At 54.2% G+C, this 8384-nt stretch overlaps 1 protein-coding gene across 1 annotated transcript in view; it reads left to right on the plus strand.

Annotated features, from left to right (window-relative positions):
• Positions 1 to 5579, plus strand: part of A4galt (alpha 1,4-galactosyltransferase (P1PK blood group)) — a 29420-nt gene extending 23841 nt beyond the window's left edge. The window contains exon 1 of the mRNA XM_063243666.1: positions 1 to 5579. This exon is cut by the window's left edge and continues 23841 nt beyond it. The gene's annotated coding sequence lies outside the window, so the exon portion shown is untranslated.
• The last annotated feature ends 2805 nt before the right edge of the window (positions 5580 to 8384 follow it).

Raw genomic sequence — 8384 nt, forward strand, 5'->3', positions numbered from 1 at the left:
GGTGTGCACTCTGTAATCCCAGCTTTTGGGAGACTGAGGCAGAAGGGTCACCACCAGTTTAAGGTAGCCTGAACTGCATCACACAGACCCTCACTATTAGTGAGCTGTGTGGGCCCACAGTGTCTCTGTCCTCCCTGTTGCCCCCTGCCTCAGTTTCCCCAGTGCCTGAGCCCCAGCCCTGACCTTTACCACCCCATCCTGGGTCTTAGGGAAGTCCCAGTTGCTCAACGGATGGCAGAGAAGTCAAATAAAACTAAATATTTCTTCACTAAGAAATGCTGTTCTAGACATACTGGGAAAATACGCTTTAAAAAAAGTACAGTCAATTTAAAAAAAGTAAACGACCGGATTTCTGCTCACTGTGAAAGGGTCCAGAGAGACCGAGGGGGAAATTCACCCGCAAGTGGCCCCTGTGGTCCCATTTGGGTTTTAAATGTGGCACATGGGGAATCACAGAAGTTTAGAACTGAGAGAAAACAGTCCAAGTGGAAAAAAGAAAGAAAGAAAAGTCTGTGTGTCATCAGCCTCGCCCGGCCCGGCCCAGCCCAGAATTCCAGGACTAGGAGGGCCAGCCACATCCTCCCTGCTGAGCCAGCCTGCAAGTTACCACTCCATTTGCAAACATGCAATCAGTAACATAAAGAAGGGAGGATCTGACCTCTACCTAAGAGGTCAGACTTCTCTAAGTCATCCAAACATCCCCAACTCTGTAACTCTTCTGTCCTAAAAACATTCGGTCTTCATTTCCTGGCCCAAAGTAGCTGCTCTGGCTCCAGACATTGCACCCACACTCAGCCAGCACACCTGGTCCAAGGATCACTTCTGCTCTTAGCCCATTGGCTAGACTTTCCCTCCCATAATTTCAAGGGGGGAGCTGGGAAAAACAGTTGCTGAGCTAAACAATCAGATGCTGAGCTAAAAAAAAAAAAAATTAGTTGCTGACTAAAACAGAGGCATGGGTACCGGGGATTAGTCTGAAAACTCAGGGCCTCCCGCGGCGTGATTTTCAGGAACCCATGGTGCTGAAACATGAACGCTGTGTGGAGCTCCTTTTGGAATTCATGCATCTTGGGCTCAGTTCCATCTGGTTGCCTATGCCAAAACCACATCCCAAGACAGGAGTAATGGTTTGGAGCCAGGCTGTCGGGTTCCACTCGGGGCTGCCTTTCCTACTCCCCGGGTGCTGGGAGACAGTTACCTACTGACTGGGCCTGTAAAATGAGGGTCCAGCACAGTGCCAGGCACATGGGGACAGCTTTGTACACCCCGTCATTTGCTGTCGTTGTGTTTTTGTTTTGTTGTTTGTCTGTTTTACTTTGTTTGAGACAGGGCCGAGTTATGTATTCCAGGCTGGTCTTGAAGTTGCCGGTGATCCTCCTGCCTCAGCCTCCTGAGTACTGGGATTACAGGCTAGACTGTGAATGTCTCTGTTACCCTGTTGCTGAGGGTGGGTTCATGCTCCGGGGTGTGCAGAAGGCCAAACACAGGACACCAGGCACTGACAGAGTCGCCAGCCATTTAGGAGTTGTAAGTACTCACGGAGGTACACAGGCCACACAAGGACATGCAGGCCTGGGCCGGACGCAGAGGGAAGCGCCAGGGGTCTGTGGGCCTGCACACCTGTAACCCCAGCACTCAGGAGGCTGAGGCAGGAGGATCGATGTGTAGCCAGCCTGGGCTACCCAGTGAGCTCAAGGCCAGCCTGAACTCCATAGAGAGACCCATCTCAAAAGACAAAAACACAAACAGCACAAGACAACATATGAAACCTGGGCTCCCCACAGCCGCTCTCAGGGTGCTGGCTACCTCCCAGAACCTCTGCCCTGTGACTACCCAGGCCTGGGTGGGCAGGAGAGCGCAGACCACCAGTGCATGTCATGATGCAAAACCCGCTCCCCCGCAGGGGTGGTGCCCAGAATCTAGCAGCGCAGCCAGCCAGCCATGTCCCTCTCGGCCACTGTTTCAGGAAGGCCACCGTGTCCCAGCCCTGGCACAGTGGCCTAAGTCCCAGAGCAGCCCACGGGGCCAGAATTCGGGATACAGTGAATCCTGCTGTGCACTCCGGCAGTTTCTGGCCTCCCTTTCTCTCATGGGCGGCTGCGCGTGCGTGGGCAGGCTCGGGTCCCCTGGTCCGCGTGGATGACTGCGGGGTGAACCTCACTGCCACATCCCAGCGTAAACAGGAAAGGCCGGAACTCATACCCGGCTCTGGATGGGAACATCAGGGCCCGGAGTCGGTGAAAGGCTGTCGGGGCGGGGTGCACTGCCCAAGTTTTATAAACAAGAGGACCAGGACACAGGGTAAGCAAGGAGCTCAAGGTCCTCATGGGTGAGAGCCAAGGCCAGCCCCGACCCCTCCGGGCCCCGACCGACTCACCCAGGGACGGATCCCTTTGGGTTCCACACTGCCAAGTCCTGCAACTGGGAAACTACTGCGGTGTTCTTAGAAACCAACGAGCCCGCTGGCGTGTCCTTCTTGGTTTTTAATTAATTAATCAATTAATTATTGTTTTGAGACAGGGTCTCGCTATGCAGTTCAGGCTGGCCATGACCTCACTTTGTAGCCCAGGCTGGCCTCGAATTTGGAACAATTCTCCTGCCTCAGCCTCCCGAGTGCTGGGATTGCAGGCGTGAGCCACCACGCTGGGCTTTGGTTTTTAATCTTTAATTAATTTATTTAGAGACGTGTCCCAGTACAGCCCAGGTTGGCCTCGAACTTGAGGCGACCCTCCTACCTTAGCCTCTCAAGTACTGGGAATGCAGTCGTGCGCCACCGCGCTCCTTCCATTTTTATTTATTTATGGTTTTAGCAGTGGCAGTTTCACAGGTTTGTTTGTTTGTTTGTTTGTTTGTTTGTTTGACATTTGTTAAAGGTAGGAAAAAACAGGGTCTGTAGAGCAACAATAGGAACAGAGAAGAGTGATGTTTCATAAAAGAAAGCTTGTAGCTTTCCAGCTAGAAGGGGTGGAAGCAAAGTCCAGGCCGCGTCTGGGAGCTGAGCAGGGCCACCTCCCCAAGGACTGTTCTCCCCGGTGGCCCTGCGGGTCCCACCCGGTCTTCCTTGCCTCCAGCCAGAGGACCTGAGAAGGAAAGCGGCAGGCGTAGTGGCGAACACCTGTAACTCGGGGACTCTGCGAGGCTGGGGCAGGAGGGTTGCGAGGTACAGCCCAGCCTGGGCAGTTTAGCAAGACGCTGTCTCAGAAGAGGAATGTGCACCCGGCTAGCTCAGTGCCAAGGCCCTGGGTTCGGTCCCCAGAATGGGAAGAAAACACAGTGATTTCAGATGGAGAAGAAAGGCCGACCCCTCCCCCACCCCCGACAGCTCGCCCCACCCAGCGAAGTTCCCGCTTCCCCGCGGGCTGTGATTTCCCCTCCCAGCCCCGCCCAGCCCGGATTTCCCCGGGGTACACGGTGAAGGGGCGGGGCTTAGCTCGTGGGCGGGGCTTGGCTTAGGGCCGCTCGATTAGCCCCCACGCTGGCGCCCCCTGGTGGCCGCGTGCGCACCTACATGCTTGTGTGTGACCCCAGGACCCCAGCTGGCCTCATTTGCACCGCTTCTTTGCATTGCTTTGGGCCAAGTGAAGAGAAGGAAATAGCACAGCCAGCTCGGAAAGAAGCCTGAGTTTAACCAAGGTTGCAGCAGTTGTTCTGCATTCAAGGAGGGGCAGCCATAGTTTTCTATAGGACCCCAAGTTGGCCTGGTCCCCTACCTGTTACTCCTCCCTGGGGAACAGGGGATATTTGCAGTGGCCGCAAAATTTCCTTTCCTCCACTCGGCATCCCAGCTGGGGTGGGGAAGGAAATTGACGTTCTAGAAAGGCCAGGCAGCACAGTGCTGCACACCTGTGATCCTGGCACTCACGCTGGAGGCTGAGGCAGGAGGACTGACGTGAGTTCAAGGCAAGCCTGAGCTACACAGCAAGACCCTGTGTCAACCCCTACACACACACACACACACACACACACACACACACACACACACACCAAAAAAAAAGAGGAAGGAGAAAGTGTCAGAACATGTTTGATCCACATTTTGGGGGCCCAGTAGTCTCCCCAAGGCGGGGGAAAAGAGCACTCTGGCCCCCAGAATGTGGGAGGTCTAGCGTGTAAGTCGAGGTGAATTCTTCTGGTCCATTTCTGGTCCTGAGGGTACTCTGCTTACTTCCTCTCGGGGATTTCAGCTTCTGCCTTTTGAGAGCCAGCGAGAAGGGCAGAGGGATTTAGTGCAAGTCTTGGCCCAGCTGCTTCTCAAGCAGGGGATACACCCCCTGGTCAGTCACAGCTGCCTGGCAGCATCGGGGAAGTCGGGCCATCCTAGGACTGGTGGTTTGTTTTAACTTTTTTGATTTTGTTCTTTCCAGACAGAGTTTTGCTATGTAGCTTAGTCTGGCCTTGAACTCATTAAGATCTTTCTGCTTCAGCCTCCCAAGTATGAAGGGTTTTAAGGACTATATTTTAGATTTAAATAAAACTGAGTGGACAGAGATCCTATGCAGCCCTGTCTTCCCTGCTTAGGTTCTGCTATTGCAAACATCTGGCATTAGTATGGCAGGCTTGATAATTGATGAGTTATTACTGATGCCCTATTATTATTAATTTTTGTCTTTTTGAGACAGGGTCTCTCTATGCAGTTCAGGCTGGCCTTGAGCTCACTTTGTAGCCCAGGCTGGTCTTGAACTCGAAACGGTCCTCCCACCTCAGCCTTCCGAGTGCTGGGATTACAGGCGTGAGCCACCATGCCTGGCTTAATAGTCTTTTTTAAACATTAGAAATTGTCTGTAATCCCAGCACTCAGGAGGCTGAGGCAGGAGGATCGTTGTGAGTTTGAGACCAGCCTGGGCTACAAAGTGAGCTCTAGGGCAGCCTAAACTGCATAGCTAGACCTGTCTCAAAAATATCAGGGACCAGACCAAGTGCCTGCCTGGCAAGCGGGAGATTGTGAGTTTAATCACAGTATCCGGGACCTGGCCAAGATCCCCAGTCTCTCAGATGAGTATATGGGGAAGGCTTAAATAAATGAGACAAGTGGTATGATTTTAGGGCTCCAGGAAGAGCAAAACCCACTAGCAGAGTTTGAGACTCTGGGGGCTGAGACAAGGATGTCTCTGGGAGGCCCATATTTATTTAGTTCTTCAAACAAGGAGGTGGTTAGAGTGGAAAACACAGGAAACTGAGCAGGACCTTGGGAGTGGTTCAAGAACTTTTCCAAGTAAGTAAGTAATTAAGATTCTGGGGGGCTAGGGATTTAGCTCAGCAGCATAAGTGCCTCCCTTGCAAGCAGGCGGTCGTGAGTTCGATCCCCGGTACCGATAAAAAAAAAGATTCTGTTAATTTAGGAGAAGTACCTTAGGAGAAAGTCTCCAGGTGACTGTCACTACAGGAGTGAGATGCTGCAGCTGCAGTCTCTGTCTTGTTGACTGGGGCTGGAGCCTGGTGTCCTCAGCTTGGCCTGATCTTGCCCTTTGAGATGTTGCTTTGTTCATGCCTTGGCCATGCCACAGCCCTGCATGTGTGTTCAGTTTCCAGCTTCCATGGCTCCCAACACAAAGAGACAAAATAAAATAAATAAAAATTAGAAATGACTGTTGTATTTTAATAGTCTATTTGATTGTACCTTATAAGCAGGGCAGGCTGCCCTTGAAATCACATTGATCCTCTTGCCTCAGCCTTCTTAGTAGTGGGACTGCAGGTACGCACCACCTCGGTCAGCTTACAGTCCTTTTTAGAAATGAGGAACGAGTGGTTTTTATTGCCTATGGCCTGGTATCTACCAGGGTAGTCTCTCGTGGTTTCTCCTGTAAACAATATATTTGGTTATGATGAGTCTTTCCGGTTCAGCAGTCAGAGCTCCAGAGGGCAAGGGACTGGCCCAGGGTCACCCTGTGGCAGGCACCAGGCCAGCTTCTGTCCTCCAGTTCATATTTACTGGCCCTGCCTTTACTTTGTGCTGGTCAGGGGGCTGCAGCCCTGCAGGCCCCTCACCCAGCTGTCCCCCGCAGCGCACGTGGCTCTGTGACCCCTCCCCAGATCCTGCTGTCCAGCAGGAGAGTGACCCAGGCTGGTGGCCACTCATGTCTCATCTGCACACACCTCAGAGCCACAGTGAATGGGGGTCTTGGGGCAGCCCAGGGGTCCCAGAACCTCTGGTCTCCACAGGTCAGCTCCCCATCTTTCTTTGGCCCATGCTCTGCCCAGCTCTGCCAAGGCCAGGCCCATCTTCAGTGCCTCCAGTGCCCTTCCCACTTCGGGCCACAAAGCCCAACACTCACAGCTCAGGGGAGGAGAGGTCCAGTGTGGCTCACGGTTTCAGGGGATCAGTCTGTGGTCACTGGCTCCAAGCAGGAGCATCATGGTGGAGGGGTGTGGTGTTAGAGCAAAGCTTCTGGGTTCAAGGGGGCTCAGGAGCAGAGCAGGGGAACAACAGCAGAGAGGAGGGGCCCTGGGGTTCCCAAGGCCACACACCATGCACACCCAGTCACGCCCTGCAGCGTGCCGTACTAATCTGCTATGTGGCTCTTAATGGAATTAGGCTGCCATATCAGGACTAATGGTCATGCTATTAATAAACTGAAACCATGAGCATCCAAAGGGACGGAGTTCAGGGCCTCTGGATTGTTATACACATGGAGCTCCAAGAGTGCAGGGGCTGGAGGTGCCTCCTTCTGTGTCCCCCCACCCCCATCTGCACCCTTGGGGTGTCCTTTATCACAGCCCGAAGGGTCTGAGAGCTGCTAACAAATCTCTGCTGCTTGGTCAGAGGCACAGGTCACAAGGTGGCTTCAGGGCTCACGTCCACAGTGGGGTCATGAATCCCTCACTGGGGGGTGGGATGCTGTCCCTGGTCAGCAGAGTCAGAACCGGATGGAGGGGGACACAAGGCTGTGTCTCCTGGGTGCTGAGGGCATCACTTCTGGCACCAGAAGCAGTCAGTGATATCTGGGTTCAGTGGTGCTCACCTTAACCCCAGTACTTGGGAGGCTGAGGCAGGAGGATCAGGGCAAGTCCGAGGCCAATTTGAAGTTCACAGAAAGATGCTGTCAAAAAAAAAAAAAAAAAATCACTGATGTTTAAGAATAGAGCACTGAGCTTTCTCCACCTGTAATAGGGTGCATGTGGCAGAGGGCAGGACAGAGGAAGCACCAAGATACAAGATAGAAACCAGCTGGGAGGGAGAGGAGTGGGGGCCGGGCTGCCGAGGACACCGTGGGGTGTCCAGGGCTCCCCCGGAGGCTCTGCTTGTCCCGGCCCCACAGGAAGTGGCTGTCGTGTGCCCAGATGTCCTTAAACGAATGAGGAATGGCAGAACAGGCCGGCAGCACTGACACCAGGCCCCGAAGGCTGCCGTCCTCAGAACCCGCAAAGGGTCGTTTTTGTTCAATTGCTGCCTCCAGCGCTGTGAGCTCTGACAGAGCTGGATTCCGGCACCCACAGAACTTCCGGGCATTTGCTGCAGACAGAACCGCTCTGCCAAGCCACAGCTGGGCCTGAGCTGCGCACAGTGGGGTCTCACACGTGGGGCCTCCAATCAAACTGGATTTGAAACAGCAACTTTGCAGCAGCAGGAGGCTCCAGGATGGAAGTGGCTCAGCCTCGGCCAGCCTCTCAGCCGCGCTGCCCCCTCGCAATGCCGACAAAAGCTCACTCGGCCTTTCAGCCACATCAGGAACTTTTGTCCTGGCCACCAGGAATGGCCTGTCCCCTGCAGGTGCCACGCCCTTGGGTGCAGCCAGGTGCACACGTTTCTGGTTGATCTGTGGGTGCCTGACCCTGCCGGCCGGGAGTAAGTGGTGTCCACAGCAAGTGTGGGACAGAGAGGAAGAGAGAAAGGGAAGGGACGAGGGAGGCAGGCATGGTGACGCAGGCCCGTGATCCCAGCACTCGGGAGGCTGAGGCAGGAGGATCACTGCAAGTTCAAGATCAGCTTGGACTACAAAGTGAGCTCAACGCCAACCTGAACCACATAGAGAGACCCTGCCTCAAAAGATAAAAATGAATAAATAGATAAAAGTAAATTTTAAAAAGGGGAAAACAGTTTTGCAACCTCGATGGGCTCCATGGCCCGCGGTTTCCTCCCCGTTCCCTTTTGGGTCATTCTCCTGTTGTCCACGTGAGGGCGCCGGTGGCTTCGGGCCGCTGTTGAAGCCCAGGCGACAGCGCCCAGGTGGGGCCGGGTCCGGAGGGCCAGCCCGGCTGTCACCCCGGGTCCCCCAAACCCCTGCTTCCCTCAGCCAGATCACAACGTGGGCACCTCGGCGTTCTGGCGCTTTCTATCAGGAGACTTAGCCGAAGCCTCTGACACAGAGGTCGAGTTTGCAGTGGGGTTGAACCAGGGCTCGGCCACTGCTCGCCAGCCCTTCCATGGTTTTTTGAGCCAGTCTGGCCAA

This window comes from Cavia porcellus, unplaced genomic scaffold, assembly GCF_034190915.1.
Source record: "Cavia porcellus strain 051 isolate PalLab524CR breed Dunkin Hartley unplaced genomic scaffold, mCavPor4.1 scaffold_40, whole genome shotgun sequence".
NCBI lineage: Eukaryota > Metazoa > Chordata > Mammalia > Rodentia > Caviidae > Cavia > Cavia porcellus.